At 38.1% G+C, this 22,241-nt stretch overlaps 1 protein-coding gene across 2 annotated transcripts in view; it reads right to left on the bottom strand.

Annotated features, from left to right (window-relative positions):
• The window catches only part of ZNF536 (zinc finger protein 536), a 347,404-nt gene that overhangs the window by 266,327 nt on the left and 58,836 nt on the right, over positions 1–22,241 (bottom strand). For both annotated transcript variants that reach the window (XM_057400263.1, XM_057400272.1), the window contains exon 3: positions 13,050–13,120. The gene's annotated coding sequence lies outside the window, so the exon portion shown is untranslated. The remainder of the gene's footprint in view (positions 1–13,049; positions 13,121–22,241) is intronic.

The following is a 22,241-nucleotide window of genomic DNA, read 5'->3' as shown; positions in this document are numbered from 1 at the left end:
GCAATATCTATTAGGAACCTGGCTGAGCTCCCGAATCCTGTTTGGCCCCAAAATCCATTATGCAAAACCTGGAAGCTCTGGACATGAGCAGGAAGAGGCATTAGTCCTGGGTACATATGAATCCACACAAACCTACAAGGACAGTCACCTGCTTTAGCTCTGTTTTCCAAGAGGCTACCTCTCTGCATAAGGTGCTTGAAGAATTTTATATTACTAAGCATTGCACCCAAAGATTTAGAAATCTATATTCCACTGAGTCTGTATAGTGTATGAATCCTCTTTTGGAGCAGACATTTTTGTCTTATTTTAAGGTTATACTTATGTTCAAACACCATCAGTGTGAGGATCAGGGCCTCTTTAATGAACAAAATATTTTTTTAAGAAATTCAGAGCCAAATGCCTTAATTATAGACTTTTTTAATATAAATGCAAATGTTAATCCATATGTAAAATGTGCTTCTTTTTCCTATTTTACATTAATTTTGAGAAGATGATCCACATTAACCTGTTTATCACAAGAAATCATCAATATGACCATGTGTTCAATTAGAGAACAGTGTTCAATCAATAGCTAGAACCAAGGGTTGGACTACCTTCAGAGTTCCATGAAATACTTCTAACTTATTTTCAATCAGACCATTCTAACGCCCAGATTCCTTCATTGTTCTGCAAATCGTGGAACAAAAAGCATTTCTGGAGCAAATTGTTGAGCTGAACCACTAAGGAAGCTCGCAGCTTCCCACAATGTAAGGAAAACAGACTTGCATAAGACTTCACACAAGCCATGCCACAAGACATTGCCATCTCCTCCAAGTCAGAAGGGATATACTTTCAACCTATGGGCATAAACATCTGGCATTTTCCCAACCTCTGTCCCACAAGACCAGAGCAAGTATTTTGCTGCTGATCCACAATTCTCACTAGTCTTGGAGTTCAAAATTTCCCTGCTACAAAGCACAAAAAAAAATGCTGAACAGTAATACACCCTCTTCCTATCACACTGTTTAAACCAGCAGTTATATGATCGAGTCTCATTTAGCCAAAAGTTTCGCATCACAAGGTATATTCCGTGCTTCTTGGTCCAAATTTTAGGGAAGCGTTCTAGGCACACACCAACATTCTCATGAGAGAAAGAGTTTATGACATAAGTCCAGTGTGAACAGCCATCACACTTCTGTTTGCATGTCTTTATCCAAATAAAAACACCCATTTCTCAGTGGTTGGACAACCCACTTTCATTAGTGGACATCTGCATCCTTTCCACAGCTCTAACCTAACGCAATCTCTCCTTCCCACGGTGAGTGCCATTCGAGCCTCATTTCTGGGTGGGAACATTCAAACTATTCACATATCATTTTACATCTCAACCATTCACTTCAGAGATTTATTAGTACATAGGAAAGAAAAGGAAGCTCTCCGATTGCTGCAACCTAATAGTAAATTCATAAAGATTGTTGAGTGCAGTGTTCATCTGTAGCAGCAACTAAGACTGCACATTCTGCACAGCTTTGGGGTGCTGGTTTTAAGGTCAGAATTCAGAGCTTTGCCAGTCATGGCCTTGCAAATCGCAGCTTTATAAATCCCATGGCAGAAACTGCTATAGATGGGCTGCAATCCAATCCCAGCATGCGCTTTCAAGCTTTGTAAAAAGCTAAAACTTGGAGGGAGGATTTAATGAAATTTGGGCTGTTAGCAGGCTAAACAAGAGCCCTAAAAGCACCCCTCACTGAACTCCAGTGGAGACGTTTTCAGAATTCAGATTTTCAAAATCCAGACACAGCCTCTCTGCGATTTTGGTTTGCTGCTCAGCCCTTTCTCGCGCTAGCACTCCTCTCCTGAACAGCATAATTTCTAGGACCTGTGCAAGTGGCACGAGCACACAGTAAGTCCACATACTAAAAAGGCAGGTGTCACTGACACAATAAACCATAATAGCTTCTTCAAAACTGTTAAAGAATTTTTAATTCATAGATCACTTGCCCAATAGCCTGCAATGGCTCCTCTGGAGCCATTATGATCTCTCAGGTCACTGTAGTGCCATACATGCACATTAAGTAGGCATGCAAAAATCATTAAGAAATTGGTGATGACAAAAATTACTCTGCAGGCTTGGTAAAGATCATTTTTCTTTTTCACTGAAACATTATAACATTCACTTAGCTGGCAGAAAATTTTACTTGGTGGAACCTCCAACAAGGAAGTTCATTCCACACGCAGCTCTGCAGCTCCTTCAAGTCAGATTTGTCAGCTCAGTTTACAGAGTTTTCATCCTCAAAGAGTCCAGTGGAAAGTCATTGGCAATACCCTTCAAGTAACTACTCAAAAGTAGTGTCTCTCTCCTACAGTAATTTGTTCCTGTATTCCAGCTAACATTTCAACAAACACGTTTCAAATAAAAGATAAATATTCACCACAAGACAGAATTTTTAACTGGACAGAGTCCAGTTAATTGAAAGCCTCAGTGATATTTTGAAAACTGAGATATGACCCCCTGAAAAAAAATGAAAATCTTATCACAGAAAACCTTAATTATGGCACAGACATGTTGTGGAATTGCTGCAGTATTCTTAGGAAATTACAGATTTTGGGGGGATAATTTTTATAAAAATCTATAGAAAGAAAAAAAAAACAAAACAAAACACCATTCATTCTGCATCAGATAATGAGAAATGTATTTTACCAACCAGTTTTCTGCCACTGTGGGTTGATGATATGCCTATTTTCTTCTGGCCCATTATCTGAGTACTTGAACCCTGGATAACAATGAGTTCATAGAGAATGAAAGTGCTAGGCTTTAATTGTATGTATTTAGTCACGCAAACAGAAGCAATGGCCTGAGAATGGCTAGTTAGCCAGTGACAGCATTTAGCTTCAGAACTGGCTCGGAAGAGCTATTACAAATTGTAGCGATATGTGCTGGGCTGGTGCAGTAAAATTCTTAATTTAACCTTGTTGTTGAAATAAATTTTAGTGTCTTTTAAATGAAATCCCCACTGCTGCTAATACCCTGCAAATAAACATCATTAAAAAAATTGAAGACACTGGAAGAATGTGTGGTTTATGTTAAAATTTTCCCTGTCAATCAATTCTGCATGTCTGCATGAAACTGATGATCGCATCATCATGTTAGTTTGCCTGACTTGCTCAGCACAAAGAAGGTGGGAACATTTTCTCAAGCAGGGATGTCAGCACTTGAAAAATCAATCACCATCTGTGCTCATTTTCTGAAAGGGAGAAAAACAACCCCTGTTTAAGAATACACCAGAACAAACAACTTGTATGTTTGAAAATAAACCACAGGGTCAAAGAAACTTTATAATGAAACGGAAAAGAAACAGTATTGCTGTGTTTTTATCACATTGGGCCTATGTACCTTGTGCATCATAATCTTGATTCTAAAAATAGATATTAATAATACCTACAGACCAACAGCATGTGAAACGCATACAAACAAGTTACTTTACAGCACTGAGTTTTATCTGTCACTACAAGTAAACCTTGCACAACTTTTTCATTCTGCTCATGATAAATCTCTGTAAAACTACAAAAATGGAGATGACAAAAGAAATCACTTAAAACACTGTTCCAGTGTACTTAATCTTACATCGGCAGCTTACAAATTTTAGCTTTAATTTTCCTTTTGGTTTCACAGTGTTGTTGATTGTTTGGAGGAGGTCTCCTATACAAATAACCTACTGTTCTGATAAAAGTTTTCAAAGTACCAGGAGCTAGAGAAGAGTATTACAAATGTTATCTAGTACAATGAATATCAATTAATCAAATTGTAAAACACTACAAGAGCTCACAATACACAAATAGCAGAGAGAAAGATAAATTGATTTTTGCTGCGGTGCTGCTCCTTTTCAGTAGCACAACTGTGTGAAAAATACCAGTTAAAAAGTGTGCTGAGGCAGCAAAAGCATTTAATACTCCACAAACAGTTATCTAAGCCAATGTCCAATAACTAGACAGTACTGTAATGTGACCTACATACTAACAAAATCATTTTTATACATGGAAAGAGACCAGACATTTAGCCACTTGATACCAGTTAGATAACTAATACGTCTCCCAACCAGTCTTTTTTTTTTTTTCCATCCCCCAAACACCATAGCTAAACTGTATTTTATGTTTTTTTAAAGCCAGACTTAAACTAGAGATGCTTGTAGATATCTGTCTGTTCTTTGGAGCTGTTGGGTTGTACTGTTTGCACTCTCTCAGCTCTTAGACTGATTTTTGCCTTTCTTTCCAGAACTTTTCTCCTGTTTATTAACCTGCTGGTTTACACTCCCTCTTCTCCAGTTTTAAAATCTTTACTTATAGGTAAATGTGGGTGAAATATTTTCTTCCCTTGAAAGCACATAAACATTTTGGGGTGGAGGTTGTTTCAAGAGAGACGATTTGAAGATTTCTCAAGCTGAACAGAGGAAGGAGAGGCATTACCTTCTATCCTTTCTTCCTCCTTTGTACTAATTTAAGAGACAGACAACCCTTGTCATGAATCCCCTCACTAGTCCTCACCGCTCTTCCCAAATGCAAGGTGGATCCCTTCCCTCAGTTTCCATCCATCTCCAAAAGACACTCTGAAACCACTGTCTTAGTTTTTACACTGGGTGAGACCCAAACCAGGCTTATTCATGAAAGCAGCTCCCACCCAACCCAGCCAACAGTACCTCTGGGCCACACCAGAGAAGTCCCTTTCCTTTCCTGGATCACAGAATCAAAGAATGGTTTGGTTTGGAAGGGACCTTAAAGCTCATTCAGTTCCAACCCCTGCCTGTGGCAGGGGCACCTTGCGCTAGAGCAGGTTGCTCCAAGCCCCGTCCAGCCTGGCCTTGAACACTGCCAGGGATGGGGCAGCCACAGCACCTGCACAGGGAAGAGCTTCTTCCTGATGTCTAATCTAAATCTTCCCCTTGTCCTGCCACTACATGCCCTTGCAAAAAGTCCCTCTCCACATTTCTTGTAGGCCCCCTTTAGGTATTGGAAGACTGTTTACAAGGTCTCCCCTAAACTTTCTTCTCTTCTGCAGGCTGAATAAGCACAGCTTGAATGCCCAGCTTGGATTTGCCACAGACCCAGGTTCCAGGTCTGCATACCCCTGTGGCCGGTGCTGTGTCTGGCTAGCTTCCCAAAATTTAAGATTACTTCTTCATTTGTCCTAGTCGAAGGGCTGGCTCAAAGCAAGGAAGTGAGAGCACAGTCCCACTGGCTATTTTAGGACCTCTCAACAGAATACATTCACCACACCATTCCTCTTCCTACTTGGAGAGCTGTGTTTGAACAAAGGGCTTGCTATGCATTACAGAAAACTGGGAGAGTATATCAAGAATTGAACCACTCAGAAAAAAATATTTTAAGTATTTCAATTAAGATTATGTTAATCATAAATTAAGCAAATGTCAATAATCTAAAAAAATAAAATAAAATTATTCTGACAGGAGGGGAAATGGTAGTGTTATTTCCAGGGTGACAGATTATATCACACGGAATGTTTGTATGAAAGTTTGTCTCATACAGCACTAAATATTAAAAAAAGGACACAAACTGTCATTAAAAGTCAGTACTACCTTAATTGGTAACTAAATTGATATTCTGAGCATTAGTGCCAAGGCTAGAAGGTCAGACCCTTGAAATAAAGTAATTGGCTAATGTGGGAAAGTTTGCATTGACAGTGCCTTTCAATAAAGAGCACCTTTGATCCCCAAGGCTGAGACATCCAGCACGTCCTAACACACTTTATTCTTACAATAAATACTGTTGTAAACCAAACTTAAAATGTACATGTAAACAAGACAGTATTAAAAAAAAAAACAACTTAGATCTCCTTTGCTTGTACTTTTCTGCCACAAGTTTTACACAAATTAAAGCACTGCCTAATGCAAAAGTTGACTTAAAATACATTGTCTGCATTTACTAAAAAGTATAGTTTGCACTAAAAAAAAAAAAACCCAAAACCAACTTGATGTTGTAAGTAAAGCTGCAAGGTTTCACACGGGATTGCTATCTTACTGAAAACACACTAGAAGACAGGAAGACACAAATCAATGCTGCAGGACTGTGACTCCTTCATAAACATAAGACAAACCGTGTCAGTTTTCAAATAAGAGAAAATATTCATTAAAAGCTTCAATATGTTGGTAAGAATGTGCCCTACAATGCCAATTTACTGCAACAAACCTAGCTAAGTAACTAGACTGTGGGCTTCTTTTTGTCTCATATTCAGAATGCAGAAAAATAGGAACAAGACCTCTGCACCTCTTGCTACTGGGAAAAGAGCCTGAAGAGGACTTCAAACTGACAGCTCCTAAAAGTGAAAAAGCAACACATAGAGTCAGACATGGTGATTCTCAGGAAGGACTGAAGTGAGAGACCATAGCTGCTAAACTCATTATCATAGGTAGATCTGTTGAAACTGAAGCTTTCAGCAGAAAATTTGGTTCTGACCCAAAACAGGCCAATCCTGACATTGCAGTGTGTAAATGTTTACCTTGGAAAAGTCAAAACACCATCCTTAAATTCTGTCACTTATGTTTTAATATGCTGTATTACAGTAGAGCATAGCGATCTAAAAACATCAAATGTAAATAAGTATTTAAACTCCATCAAAACATTTGCATAGTCTCCTCTGAAAACTTCAGAAAATACATATTAGAAATCATGTCAATCAAATTAAAAAGAGAAAACATACTCTCAACTATTATATTTTTTTTTTTGAGTTTGTGGGTGGCGAAGGAAGGAATAATTGTGAGGAATAAAAGTAAGCCATGTGAATGGCTGAACAGTTAAGCTGAAGCAGGACAGATGCATGTCCTGTTCGCAATCAAGAACAGCTTAAAAAAAAATTGTTAGATTTTACATTTATCCATTTGTACTTTCACTTTTCAGAGTTTCTTCCCTGTGACTATCAGGTATATGAAAAACAGATCTTACCAACTTACATTTATGGAAATGGATAAAAAAAGAAATCTGTTCAGTGAAAAACTATAAAGATTAAATGTGCATTTCATAGGCATTTCAATAAATACCAAAATTGTTATTCCCCATTACAGAATGAGACTTGGTCAAAATTTTTTTGTTTAGGGTCATGTTTAAGTACTAATATTTAAGCTAACCTAAGAACAGAAGCAGTACAGCAGTTGTGGGAAAAAGTTTATACTTCTCTCCCACCCCCAAAGCCACAGGACTGTAGTTTTTCTATTTTCATCATTGTTAGTATATTAAAAAAAAAAAGTACAAAAAAGAAAAAAAAAGGAAATTTCACTCCTTCTTTCTTATTTCTTTAGATCATAACCTGACATTAATGAGCAAATACACACTAGGATGATGATCACACTGCAGGATAAAATGCTCGTATACTGTGTTGATAAGTTAAGATGAAAGAAACCCAGAACAAAGACACAACAGTATTGTGAAGATATGTTTGGATTCCAAAATTTTTGTATCAGTCAAAGATAGAAACACCCAAGACAAAAAAAAAACCCTGATAAATAGAAACATTCCCTTTTTTCCACTTGACTGTATAACCAAGATGCTGTATATATTAAAACATTACTCCATGACTATGCCTAGCTGCCACATACAATACATAGACACATTATATTCATATTTTCCATCTGTTCTCTGAAGGGTTTGCAGCTCCCATCAAATTTACATTACAGGAGACAAAGATGCTCAAGTGGAAACAGCACTGGCACTGACAAATTAAGACTATAGCTGAGGTCCTTCTGAGTAACCTCTCTCTGAGTAACTGCAGTTCTCCCTGAATCTCAGAACGAAGCATTATGATAGCCCATCCCTGGCAGTGTTCAAGTCCAGGCTGGATGGGACTTTGAGCAACCTTGTCTACTGGAAGGTGTCCCTGCCCGTGGCAGGGGACTGGAACTGGATGAGCTTTTAAATCCCTTCCAACACAAACCAGTCTGTTATGTTTCCACTGGACAGTTTACTGGGCTATACTAGAAGAGTTTACAGGAACTATGGGTGCAAACTCCAGAAAGGTTACCTGAAAGGCATTTAATACAATACCAACCCTCTTATAACAACCCTCACTCTAACTATAGTATGATGCAGATGGCACATTTCATCATTTATACTTTGCTGGGTAGTTCCTTTGTTTTCAGTAGCAGTCATGCACCACAACTTTTCCTTTCCATTTTCTTGCCTGCCAGATGAAGTTTTTTTTTTTCCTCTTTTCATGTGGATTGGCTTATCTACCTAAGAAGCCATGACACTTTATTCTAGCATAACATGGCACTGTTTCCTCAAAGTGTGACCAGTCATTAGAAGTATCACTCTGAAACGTGAATATTAATGCCCAAAAGAGATCAACCAGGAGCACTACAAATGGACAAGAACAGATTAGACATCTACTGGTAACAGGATTAATAATTTACAAGTATGTCAGACACAGTAACACATCGTCTTGGTCGACAAGAATGACTATTAAAAAACTATAATGCCACAAGCACCACCAGTGGTTTTATTCAGTGGCATCAGCCTGATGCCCAGAACTAGCCAGTAATAAAACTACTTTCAAGGAATGAAAATCTGAAGTAAATATGAAAGTTGCACTGGGTGAATGCTGCAGCCATCAAGCAGTTGCACTTAAGAGAGAAGAAGACTTTATAATCCAAAAGAGAATTTTCCAGCAATAAAGTATGAATGAATGCTGAAGTTGACCAAAGTTCATAATAAATTATATTATTTTTAATTTTTAAATTATTATTTTAATATAATTTTGTGTTTAAAGACATTCTAACTGCAGCTGGATACTGCAACTGTTTAAAAGTGCTGCCCAACAGCCCCTTTATGAGTCAGGCAATGTACATAAAGGTATGCTCAGGGAAAAATAAACCACCCCATATTTGGAATACTTTTTGTCTCAATGGCTGGAAAAAGTAATTTACCCAAGAGAGTAAATAAATGAATGTATCAATCCCACAGATTCAACTTCTTTTCTCCAGTTAATTTGAGTTTGCAAAAAAAAAACAAACTGCCTAATGACATTATCTTGTGACTGTAGAGCTACTCATGTTGACGACGTGCAAAGGACACAAACAGTCCTTCTTGGTCATATGTTTAAAAAACCCTGAACTGAGAACGATTTGAAGAGCTACTTCTTAAAATTTCTTCTACTAAAGATAGGTACTTCTGCCTAATATATTCTGTGCCTGACACTTTCTGCAACACTAAGCAGTACTTTTTTGCTGAAAAGGATGCAAGCTGAAATTATTAAAAAAAAAAAAGAGAGCCCAAAGTCTCCCTATTTTTTGATTAATGCTAATTTTATTTAGCATTTTACTTGTTCCCACAGCCCAAGAATTCACTTTTCTGTTGACTTAGTTTGTAGTGTTTCTATGTGTTTTCAGAAGAGACATACCTCTCCTGCGCCATCCTAGAGCCAGCCTGGCTTTGACATGGCAGTCATTGCCTACAGACCTAAGCGCAAGTTTCTGAACAAAGTTCCCAACACTCCACCTTCCCCCTTTTAACTTGAATTCAGTAAGTAATTTTAGGTGGGTGAATTGTGTCATGAAAACGGGAGTCTCTTTATTCATTGTTTTTTAAAAGCTATGTAATTCTTGCCCTGCCTTTACTTGCTTTATATTAAATATTCACTAGAAATACGTGGGAAAGTTGCACATACATAGTAACTGTTCTTTTTGCTCTGGAGACAAAATTGTTACTTACTCAGTTAAAACTATTACTGATTTTTTGCCAAATGAGTAACTGCAACCTGACTTGGTCACAGTGGCTCCATCCTTCTCCTCATGAATCTCCTATTGCACAATGTGTCTCCTGACTGTGCCTCTTGCCCCTCCAGACTTTCATCTACTTGGACCATTAGGCTCTCTAGGACTACATAAGAAGGGTTCAGTATAAATTTTGACTGGAGCTGCAAGGCAAACTATCAAATAGTAAAGCAGAACAATTATAAAATTAATCTCAGAAGGATCTTCTCCTATTCCTCTCCTACACAGGCAATTGGAGAGAAAGGAAGAGGATGAAGAAGCAAGCTCTCAAGAGCAACTCAGCCAGGACAGATAATAAACCTGCATTTACCCTGAGAAAGCAGGGTGCACGTTCAGTCCTATGTGTGTATTTCTAAAGAGCATGAAATATCAAATATTCTTCCTGAAGAATAATTCTCTCTCTATTCTGTTTCCACATTCCTATGTAACTATCCAATAAATATTATCCTGCTCACATGCTTCTGTTTACTTAGGATACATTATGTTTGATGTAGTCTGGCAGCATAAATTTTAGTTCTGTCATCTTAAAATACTAATACTTGTCAATCAAAATAGAAAGTACCTAATAAAAATGTTCTAGAAACTAATAGCCCTATATTCCTACACTCCACTTGGAGCTAAGCATTGCTAAAAATGAGATTAATTACATGTTTATACAGCGCCCAGTACAATCAGACCTCTAACCAACATTTTCCTAGTAGGCTATATACATAGTAATATATATGTACTGTGTATATATTATGCAATATATGCAATGCTAAATTAATACTATCACAGTCTTTTGATGTACAAAAGAGTTTTTCAGGAAAAAAAAACCTCACAACTTGCCCAGTGACACAGTGTTAGGTAGAGAATGAAAGAAAAGGGCATGGTCAATATCAGAGTAATTTATGATGACTTTCTGCAGATGTTCAGGAGCATGGAAGCACTGAGGATATACATACAGGACAGGTCCCTTCAGTTATGACCAACATAACCGGGTAAACTGGTCAACTTAAGTGTCAGAAAAATATCCTCTGAATTCTCGCTGTAGGAACTTCACTGCTTGGTACATTTAAACCTTCTATGGACAAAGTATTAGCAAATGCCCTGTAGGGAACAATCCTGTAATGTCAAGAAGATGGACTAGATGTATAACTGGTCTTTTTCTGCTTCAACTTTTATTATTCTAATCCATCACCCCTACCAAAGTGGCAAAGTTTTACATAGACCTTTAAAATTATGGCCATTAGAAAATGATGTCTGTGACTGCATAATATATACACATATGGATGTAAGGTCTGGTTTTTGAAAAACCAAAGTGCAAAACCAAATTCTGCACCTAATTTGCCCATGCTACAGCTGTAACTATTCATTAATCTAGCAAGTGAGACAGAAATTTCTAATTACAGTTATCTGAATGCAGGATTTACAGGCATAAATGTGACAAGTGAACTTGCAATGTAAGCATACAGTAACTTAAACATGTTTACTGTTGACAACATAGTAGTATTGTACTGTAACATGCTTATGCCACAAAACCAGGATCAGTCTGTGAGCTTTTCCCCAAAACAGAAAATTAGAAATCCTGCAAGGTAGACAACAAGTTGACATCAAAGCCTGCGAAAGCAGCAAAGGAAAAGTCCCACAAGGAGCTCTAAACAAAACCCTTCCATCAGGGATTCTCAAGGAAAAGATGAAAAGTTTTACTTGGCTCCCTTCTGCCCAAACCACTATGGTATTCCTCGTTTTTCTTTGCCTCTGTGTTTCAGGTAGGCCAGAACTCCCTATCACTCTTTCTAAAACCTGAAGTCCACAGAGGATTTTGTACTGACAATTTACTAGCAGTAAAAGTCACTCAAAGCAATGGCTGCAGAAAGCTCCTTTGTTCCCCAGGCACAGGATGGCAGAACTGTCCAAGATGTGTTTAAGGAGGAAGATAAAGGCTTCACATCATCCATGTATATTATTGTTATTTCTGTTACTCCAGAATGGAAATCCTCTTATTGAGTAAGGCACCAGGCAGTCATGCCCATATGAGTGCCAATAACAAGATCCATTGCCTACTCATTTCACTAGGAAAGAAAAACAATGAAAGGGTATGGAGAAAAGGTGTTTTCCTTTTAATTCTTTAGACTGTAATAGTTATAATTGGCTTTTCTCTACAGTTTGGCCTCAGTTTTTCATAGTGTTACAGTGAGAAACAACAGTCTGCAGTGATTTTTATACACAGAACTTAATGACTTCAATTGCTGCTAAGGATGCAGAATGGTGGTAGGATATGGCCATACACCATTAAGGTCCTAAAGCCTTCATAATTACTGGGTATACAGAATATTTATTATAAAGACCATGCCAGGCCTCTTTTGTGAGCTGCCCTGGGCCTGTTCTCTGAGCCACTTCAAGCAAGAAGTTTAAATGAAACTGCTCCCAAGTTTCTGAAATGGTTTAATAAAACATATACTGACTGTAATATTCAGTTTATAGTAGAAAACTATTGCCCCTTCGTTTGAAAAATGACCTCTAGTTGGCAATTTTACTCTCAGCTTCATAGATTATAGTCCGCTGTTGGTCATTTTCTCAATCCACAGGGCAATACTTTTCCATAACAAGCTCAAACTGCAATCAGTATTTGTAGTCTGTTACACAAGTTGAGGATAATATGTCTCAACACATTCTACTATATGACTAAACAAAAGAAATAACAACCTGGTGACACAGACATATGGAGCAAAGCAGTACTGTTCTAATGCTGAGAGAGCAGAAAAACATATTTATTTATATTGTGCTAATTTAAATTAAATGTCTTCAGTACACAATAATTTCTAATTTGATTTTTTCATTAATAGTGTTTTGGTTTATGTTATCTTATGTGTTTTCTTATTTTTATGTAAAATGGCAAATACTCAGATTTGAGAAATGACAGATAATGACAGATAGCCTAACATTCTAAAATCACCTTAAAATATGTTCACATAGATATCTTAAAGATCATTTGCTCTTGGGCACACAACACACAGTTGTAAACTTATAGGCTTGATACTAGGAAATTCTAATACAGTTTAGTAGAGAAATTATTTCAGCACACAGTTCTCCTACGTAACTATGAGATGGAATACCACACTTTGGAAAAACAGTTCCCATATTAGATGATCAAATAGGTACACACTGTCAAGGAGAAGTTGTAGACCAGGAAGTGAGGGAGACCTGGAGTCTGTTCCTAGATGTGCCCTAGATAGCTCTGCCAGTGATGTTAACATCCTCCCTCCTTCCCATGCTGCAGCTACACAGCTCTGAGGGGCCAGCACAACTTACCTAGATGGCTGGAATGTTGCAAGGCTTAATTCTTTAACCGGTGGATGATGAAAGTTCTTGTTGATCTTTTACTGTAAATGCAAAATATTTATCATTACAAGACTAGTATTCATCCCCATCTGTAAATAAAACTGTGATTAAAATATGACAGTCGCCCACACTGAGAGCCAAAAGGAACTTCCTAAGCTGGACTACTGAAATCAAACAGAAGGGGACATTTTGCCATGCTTCCTCTAGAAATGATGAGATCCCTATCCTCTAAAGAGATACACCATAATTGTTTGGGATCTGTGATGACTGAAAACTATATGAAGACCCATAAGAGAAAAAGGTTCCTATCAGGTCTGAAAGGACAGCTTCAGAAGCTATACTCGTCTCTTAATACTGTACTTTGAGCTATTTTTTTTTTCTTCATTCATTTTCCACGCTGTTCCTATATTGTTGCTCAGTCTCAGTTTCACCTACCATCTCCAGCTGGAACTTGAGTGAACTGGATTCATTTAAACACACAGGCACTGCATCCATAAGCTTCAGAACATTTGAGCTAGGGAATGTATTTGTAATGTGATCACTAGAAGATGATGGCTCTTTATCTTACAAGTCTTCAAGGAATTTAGATGTCCAGCTCACTAATAGTGTTCGGGACCTAGGCTTTCACATTTTTATGGTTCTGGAAGAAACAATTTCTAATGCAGAAAGAAGCAGTGCTTTTTTTTTTCCACCCCCACATTTTTCATTTTAGTGTAATAAAAGTGGCACATATGTCCCATAGCGTAATGGATTAATTAAGGAATATGATGTTTATCCTAGGTCCTGAGTTGTACATCTTCATAACTCACTCATAAAAATTAATGTGTTATATCACGCTCGAGAATGATATATCTATTTTTACCATACCTGTTGAGAATAAATTGTTCTAAATTGGATTATCCTGATATCCAGTGAGAAATGTAAAAATTACATTGTTATTTTAAGAATTTACATTGCTGTGTATAAAAAACCATAATCTTCTCAGTGTGCTTTTGAACTGTCATGTTACTCCCACTGTTATGGAACCATAATTGCTGCTGCCACACCTAAAATCAAATGCAATGCATATTGTATTTCTTCATACACTGTGCATTTCCTACCTTAAGCACAAAACTATATACAGTAGAATTTAGGACTATTCTTTCATTACTGACTGCTTTTTTATATAAGCAATACACAAGTATGTGTGCAAGGAATCAAAATCCTCATTTCTAAAATCAACAGATGAGAAATCCCTAAATAATATGTACAGATGTTTCATATTTAAATGAGCTGTTGGCATTTAATGCTGCCAATCATAAATGCAATAAAATTGGTAAATTTCAAGGTGCTCAGCAGTTACAATAGATTATTTTAATTTCTTTAAAATCAAAATATAATTTTAGAATGACAGAAAAATTGTCAAATAAATATATATTTTTGATGTAATCTTGAAATTCCTGAGTGGTCAACTACACTGTATTGCTCCATACCAATTCCTAGTCCTTTTACCTCAAGAAAGTTGATTCTGTTGTTCTTAAGCTGCAATGCCTCACTACAACTAAATTATCGCATGTTATCTGCAGAGTAATCCTCTGCTTGAATACAAGACAGAATATCAGAGTTTCTAATCCTACACAGATAGAGTAATTCACATCCACTGTATGTTTTACTGTAAAGACAGAGTAATACAATACGTTTGATAAATCATGTATGCGTCTGTGTACAAAGAAAAAGGTTTCTCTCTTTTCCTACAAGATGCATCTGTATTAAAACACACACACACTCCTTATGCTGGCACTGCAAAATCTTTAAAAGTTCTAGAATAGAGACATCTAAGTTTAAAAAAATGAAGCAGCTCACAGGTCAAACAAGCTCCTGATCAGAAGTGCTTAACCAGAAATACTATTTCAGTGATTGTAAGTTTTCATCCATACATCAAACTCTAGTCTATTGATTAAATAAAACTAATCTTTTTTTTATTTCAAAGCAAAAGAGAATTAAATCATCCCTGTTGTTTTTCTTTTATTTAGAACTTTCAAATTGTACACACTGGCCATGTATCCTGCTTATAATTACAACGTCCTTAAGGAGACCTTATTCTGTGATGACTGACCACAGGTTTCTTGCCTCTTCCTCTAAATCTTCTGCTCCTGATCATAATCAAGGGCAGTTGATGGCCAGATATTTTGATCCACTATGGCAAGTGATTTGATTCAAGGTCTGCCAAAAATCAGGAAATTGCTTCAGGAAACTTTGGATCAGGACAACTTTATATGTAAATACAAGAAGTTACTGCAGTTATGCTGGCACATCTTTCCTTTCCCCTACCTCTTTTTCACTGCAGAATTAGCTGCATCAAGTCTTAATTTTGCTTGCAACCCTACATAAAGAAATCCAGTCCAGGCAGCCCTTGCAAAGCTTTACCAAAGTCAAGGTCTGTTGGCCTAGAAAGCAGAGGGTCTCTTTCAGCAAAACATCTCAAAACACTACGTATCTGGATATTGCTGAGGCCAAATTAGCATTGACTGGGCTGTGATGATACCAGCATAGCATGAACATGTAACAGATTGCTAATGATGCCTTTGAAGGGCACCAAGAAGTGGACACAGATCTTCCTGAAATTGAATTTTGTGTTTTGTTTTTTTTTTTTTTTTTCTTACGCAAAAATCATGGAATCCCAAACTGGTTTGGGTTAGAAGGAGCCTTAAAGCTCATCCAATTCCAACCCTCTGCCACACGCAGGGACAACTTCCGCTAGAGCAGGTTACTCCAAGCCGCATCCAACCTGGCCTTGAACACTGCCAGGGATGGGACAGCCACAGCTTCTCTGGGCAACCTGTGCCAGTGCCTTACTACCCTCACAGGGAAGAAATTCTTCCTAATATCTAATCTAAATCTACCCTTTGACAGTTTAAAGCCATACCCTCTTGTCCTGTCAGTACATGTCCCTATTTGCTTAACGGCTCCCTTGGCCTCCTATCTCCCCAAGTCAGCCTTCAGCCTGGTTCCAGTCCACCTGCACAGTGCTGCTCCATGCTGTGCAAACATGCTCTAACACTCAACACACACTTTAACGAGGCCAGAAATCTCTGTTATCAGGGATGCAGTTCTATTCTGGAAGGTGATCACTGCCAGGTTAAAATGACAGAACCCAAATTCACGCATACATTTCATCCCACGCTAAGAAATGTACAAACACATGCAAAACTCAATTCTGTTCCTGTATACCCACATCTTTTAGTAAATTGTATAAAGTATCCTGAATTTCTTTTATTAAAGTCAAGGAATTTTTAATATACTTTGAATCTTCTTTAAATTAGCATCACAGTCTAGGGTAAGTGCATAATTAGTAATTAATTAACAAAGAAGGAATTTATTACCTGTTTGTTATTTTAGTTACCAGTTTGTTATTGAGTTACAGAAATACAGGACAATAAGTAAATACAGACATCTGTACCAGTTAAGAAGTCTGCAGTTTGGCCATGTTCTTCAGTCCTTCAATTTTTTGAAATCATTAACTCAGCACCAGCAGAGCAAAGATGAGAACCTTGCTTCTGCTAAGTAGCACTAATTTCAGCCCATAGTGACATTCAGAACAGGATCAATCAAATCACAGGGGTAAGGAAACTGTTTGCTTATGATGTGGCTGTCAGGAGTGAAGAGGAGTTTGTAACACCCTCCAAGGATCAAGACACACACAAAAAGCATTAAAAAAATAAACCCAACAGATACTCTTGCAAAATGTATCAATGCTGTATCAATGCAGTTCTCCAGACTGAAAGTGCTGAAGTCAGAAGATCAAGAACTCACAGTTAGGATTTTCCTATTAGTTAAAGAACATAAGGATTCTCCTAAAGTCTTTGACTGATATATTATCTTTTCTTTCTTTTCAGGCAGATAAGCTGTCCAGTGAACTAGAAGAAATAGCCCTGAAGACAGCTTTGTGTCTAATACAACTGTGAGAGGGAAAATTATCCCAATGATATATGCTTTACATGGAACATGTAAAAAGAAAAAAAAAATGTATTCCATGAAAGAATTCTTTCTATCTGGGCAAGCAATTCCTATTATCATTTAGGAGGTGTGGGTGTGGGGTCAGTGCCTGACACCAGATTGACAAGCCATGTCCCTCAGAATTGAATTTGGGGTGAACCTAAAAGGAGACAATAGGTACTTTTAAGAGAAGGGCAACTGGGGAAACAGTGAGACATACATCAGATTTTCTGAAGGGTGTCAGGACATGGTGACCTGGGATATATTGTAACTTCCCTTATTATTCTTTGTAAGGAAATTCTTTACGAAATGTGAAACACATCCCATTGTGACACTTCAGAGTGGGGATGGATGGGCACTGATGGCCACTGTCTGTCGTGGTTTAAGACCAGATGATAACTCAGAACCAAGCAGCTGCTCACTCACTCCCCCCTCCTCTTCCCTCCACAAGCCTGGCAGGATGGGGAGGAGAATTGAAAGCATGTAAACCCCATGGGTTGAGATAACAGCAGTCCAGTAACTAAGGTATAATACAAAACTACTACCACTACTACTAATGATAAGGGAAATAACAAGTGAGAGAATATAAAACTAAAAAGGTAAGGGGAAAAGCCAGTAACAACCAGCAGTGATGCACAGTACAATTGCTTTCCACCTGCTGATACCCAGCCCCTCCCAAGCAGCAATCTGGGCTCTCTGCGTGACTAATCCCCGAGTTTGTATACTGGGCATGACATGCTTTGGTATGGAATACTCCTTTGGCCAGTTTGGGACAGGTGTTTTATCCTAGCTTCTTGTGCCCCTCCTCACTGGCAGAGCATGAGGCTGAAAAGTCCTTGATTGGAGTAAACATTACTTAGCAACAACTAAAAAACTAGTGTGTTACCAGCATTGTCTTCAAACTAAAGCCAAAACAGCCCTGCACCAGCTACAAGGAAGGAGAAAAATCACTGCTACAGCTGAACCCAGGACATTGTCATACACAGCCAGCAAAAAGAAGAGTAATTACAACCATACTTCCCATGAAGTAACCAAATCAACTGTAACACCGAGTGGCAAGCAGTACATCAATGGTTTGTCCACCTACCCTCCAAAACCTTGTTGAATTTGCCACATAGATGATGTTCTCGGTTAATTTGGTCAAGGCTAAAAAAGGGTTCCTACATAACTGATAAAGGGTATGATAAATCTTGGCTTAGAAACACCTAGCAGAAGAGCATGATTGGGGCTCTTCAGCCGGGAGAAGAGAAGGCTGTGTGGACACCTCATAGCAGTCTTCCAGTATTTGAAGGGGGCCTGAAGGGGGCCTATAAGGATGCTGGGGAGGGACTCTTCATTAGGGACTGTAGTGACAGGACAAGCGGTAATGGGTTATAACTTAAACAGGGGAAGTTTAGATTGGGTATAAGGAGGAAGTTCTTTGTTGTTAGGGTAAGGAGGCACTGGAATGGGCTGCCCAGGGAGGTTGTGAATGCTCCATCCCTGGTGGTGTTCAAGGCCAGGCTGGACAGAGCCTTGGGTGACATGGTTTAGTGTGAGGTATCCCTGCCCATGGCAGGGGGGCTGGAACTTGACGATCTTAAGGTCCTTTCCAACCCTAACTATTCTATGATAAGTTCCCACCCTACCTTACTGGCCTTTGAATCCTTGACCTTTGAATCTCCTTGTTCACCCTGCCCCAAACTCTTCATCTTTCAATACTAGGATCTTCCATCAACAGCACTCTTACAACTTTCACTGTCCTCCTGGCCAAGCACCCTTCTCCCTGCCCCGAAGCCTTTCTGAATGAGCCCCTGTGAGTATACCTATTGCAGAGCTAATTAAAATTAAGTAAGTTCTTTATTACTGAGAAACTTAAAAGTTATGCATTCTCATATACATTTGCACAGTCAGAGATAACTACTCTCCCTTCCCTTGAACCATTTGAATGCCCTTCCTCCCCCTGTCCTAATCCCCTTCCTTCATCCCTACTCCTCCTCCCAGATAAACTGCCATTAACCCTGTGTTCCCACCAGCTGTTGACATCTGTCTGTTCTACTTCCACCTCACCTGACCTTCCCCTTATCAAGTGCCAGCCCCAGCTCTCATGGAGATTTTAAACCTGTTCTCCTAAATCCTGCTCCATGGGATTCCAACAACAGAAGAACAGGAGGTAAGAACATTAAAGCATCCTCAATGTGGTGTCCTATCAGGAAGTCAGCTAAATCTGATAGACACTGTCCTCTCTGACCCATAAGAAGGAAAGGACTGAGCATTAAGGGAACAGCTGTTCAGGAAATACCTTTATATGGCCTGTAACCATTCAGCTTCACCTAACAAACAAAAAGCATTTGCCTAGGTCTTTATTTCTGAGGTAATCTCACCACATTTAAAAAAATATTAATAATATTTCACACATACCCACTACACACATATTTATATGTTTCCCCTCCTTCATCCCCACTTTTAGTTTGCAGTGACAATCAGCAATTATTTTACAGAGAAAGACTCCTGTAACAAGCTTACAGGATGCCTTTAGTAATAAGATAATTATTTGTAATTCTATAAAGAATTATAATTTTTAATTTAAAAAGAAATCAAATAAAAACAGCTTTCATCTTTCCTACCATGTGAAGAAAACATTCTCTGCCTACAAGTGAAATTATCATTCTCTCCTTTGTGCAAAATGAATTGACCCAGAAAACTAAAAGGGTAAGAACCCATATTTGCTGGGCTTATTCAGCAGCCAAAAGTTCATGAAAAACACTGTTGTGTATCACATAGCAACCACTTGATGCCTATTGTTAAAATACAGTACTTATTCAAAAAGTAAAATCTTGCAGTTTCAAATAAGCCAGCCTGCAATGTGTGTTTACTGTTTTGCGGAAACAGTCATCTTGCCATTTTCTTTTTCCATAGCCTCGGCATGTTTGGTCAGCTATGCAATGTGCAGTTACCCACAGGAAAGAAAAGGAACCCAAGAATTTCCTCCAGTGTTTTGCTCAAAGGACAATGTCCATTCAAAGCAACACTTGAGATCACCATTAAGAGCATTAAGATGTGCTCTGCTTTTATGCAGCCACACTTTTGATAAGATTGTCATATTCCAGAGAAAGAAGAAGAGGAAGAGGAAGAAAGGGAAAGTTGACTAACCCTTACAGTTGTGCTCTTGGACCTGTTCTCAAAGCAAATTGCTCTCAGGAAGCCCTTTACACACGTACAGATGCCCACACTGTTACTGTAGCACATCTGCACTTCTTCCATGACTTGTTTACCCGCCACTATGTGCACAAGTATGAATGTCAGAGACATCTCCCACTCTACCTTCCTCCAAATCTCTTGAAGTAATAAGATACGGTAAAAAATCAGGTGAAATACAAGTAAAATTTATAGAGGAGGAAAGAAAGTCAGATTTAGAGTCAGAAAAAATGTTAACAATTTTCATTAAATAGAGCATGTTACCCTAAAATATTTGAGAAGCAATGACACATCACTTGGGCTCTTCTGGACTTCCCAGATTTCCATGAAAACTGAATGATAGCCCTCATTTTCAGTCACAACTGCATCAGACTGTCTGTTCAAATTATCAAAGCAAGACCAATAGGGTTCTTCCGAAACAACTGCTGTAGGAGATGAAGGGAAAGATAAGAAAGATATAAACTCTCTTGTAGGTGCTGTTATACACTATTACACAAATAGTACAACTTAAAACTTCAAGATAATGGCATTTTTAATACCAGAAGGGAATGGCAAACTTGCTTAGCATAACTTTGAGATATATCATCAAGGCTATGTACAAACAGGTGTGCAACATTTTTGCTAGCTGTTAGATGCTCATTGAGATTATCTGCTTATATAAAAGAGTGTTTAAACTCCTTTTGAGTAGTTAAAATAAGATGGCAGTAAAAAGTAGACTAAAAAGGAGAAAATGTGGGAACACAGATGTTTTTTTGCCAAGAACCTCACTCTGTGACCAGCTGTACCCAGGTACCTGTGTGCTGTTTTTATAGTCTCTGAAAAGAAAGTTGTGTGGTAGGCAGCAAACCCCACATGAATGCATGGAGTTGTGAAAAAGTTGGAAAAAGTATGAGAATGAATAAGGTACCTGGGAGCAAAGAGGTAGGGTTCATGATTCTAAAGAGAGAGAGAGAGAGTTAGAACTGGCTGTTTCCAAAACAAGATGGAAAGCATAGATGGGTTGAAGATGCAGCTTGCTTGCTGCAAGTGTTCCTGCTTGTCTTAGTGAAAGTCCTTCATTGGAGGTCAGAGGAAAATGCAAAAATGCAAAACAAAAAAAAAAATAATAAAAAATATAAATTATATCAACTTCTGAACTGCACATCTCATCTGGCTTAAAAATTATACATCCAAACAGAAGCGAGTCTGCAGTTCACTAACTGAATTGCTCGAAGGGTGCATCCAAGATCGATGTGTGTGACTGGACAGGGACTGACTATACAAAGGAAATATTTGGTTTGGTCATTGCTCAGGATCTGGCCATGACAGGATGTGGCAATTACACATGACTGTTGAATAGCTGCAGTTACAATAGTACAGTCGTGTAACTTGTCAACAAGATGCTGGGATACTTGATGAAACAAAGACCAAGCTGTTATATCCAGTGCAGAACTCAAGAAATCTTTCCCCTAAAACAATAAAAAGTATATGTTGAAGAATAATGTGGGACTTTCCTAGCACAGCTCAAATGCATGCTTCTCTCAGAAACAGATTCCCAGAACAGAGGCTAGTAATTTATGATCCACCAAAATACTCTGTTGAACAAAAAAGTAATACCTACACTGTGCCTATGCAAATCAGTAAGAATAAGTGACTCTAAGGACCAGTAAGAACAAAGCCCAAAACTCCTATCAAACATTATTTGAGGTTTGAAAAAGTCAAGACAAAGTGTAATTTTTTTTTAAATGGGGATAAATTGGGATTTCTGTAACAATTGACTCATTTTGCCTGCTTTTATCTAAGGATCTCAAAGAGCACTCCAAGTGTTAATTAAATTACAAAGCATTTTTGAGACAGGTAAATGGTATTATGCCCACTGGGGAACGGAAAGAACATTTATATTTCATTACTAAAGTCACACAGTAATTCAGTGGCTAGTAATATAACCCAAGAATTACAAGTTGCCACTTCTACTCATTGACCCAATGGCCTCACAAGAGATAAAATTAGCCTTAGAAGCCAAAAATACTT

Source organism: Pezoporus wallicus, unplaced genomic scaffold (assembly GCF_028554395.1).
Source record: "Pezoporus wallicus isolate ANWC-B61680 ecotype Strahan unplaced genomic scaffold, APGP_CSIRO_Pwel_v1 contig_13243, whole genome shotgun sequence".
Lineage (NCBI taxonomy): Eukaryota > Metazoa > Chordata > Aves > Psittaciformes > Psittacidae > Pezoporus > Pezoporus wallicus.
Note: the sequence above shows the minus strand (reverse complement) of the source record. Positions and strands in the feature narration are given on the sequence as shown.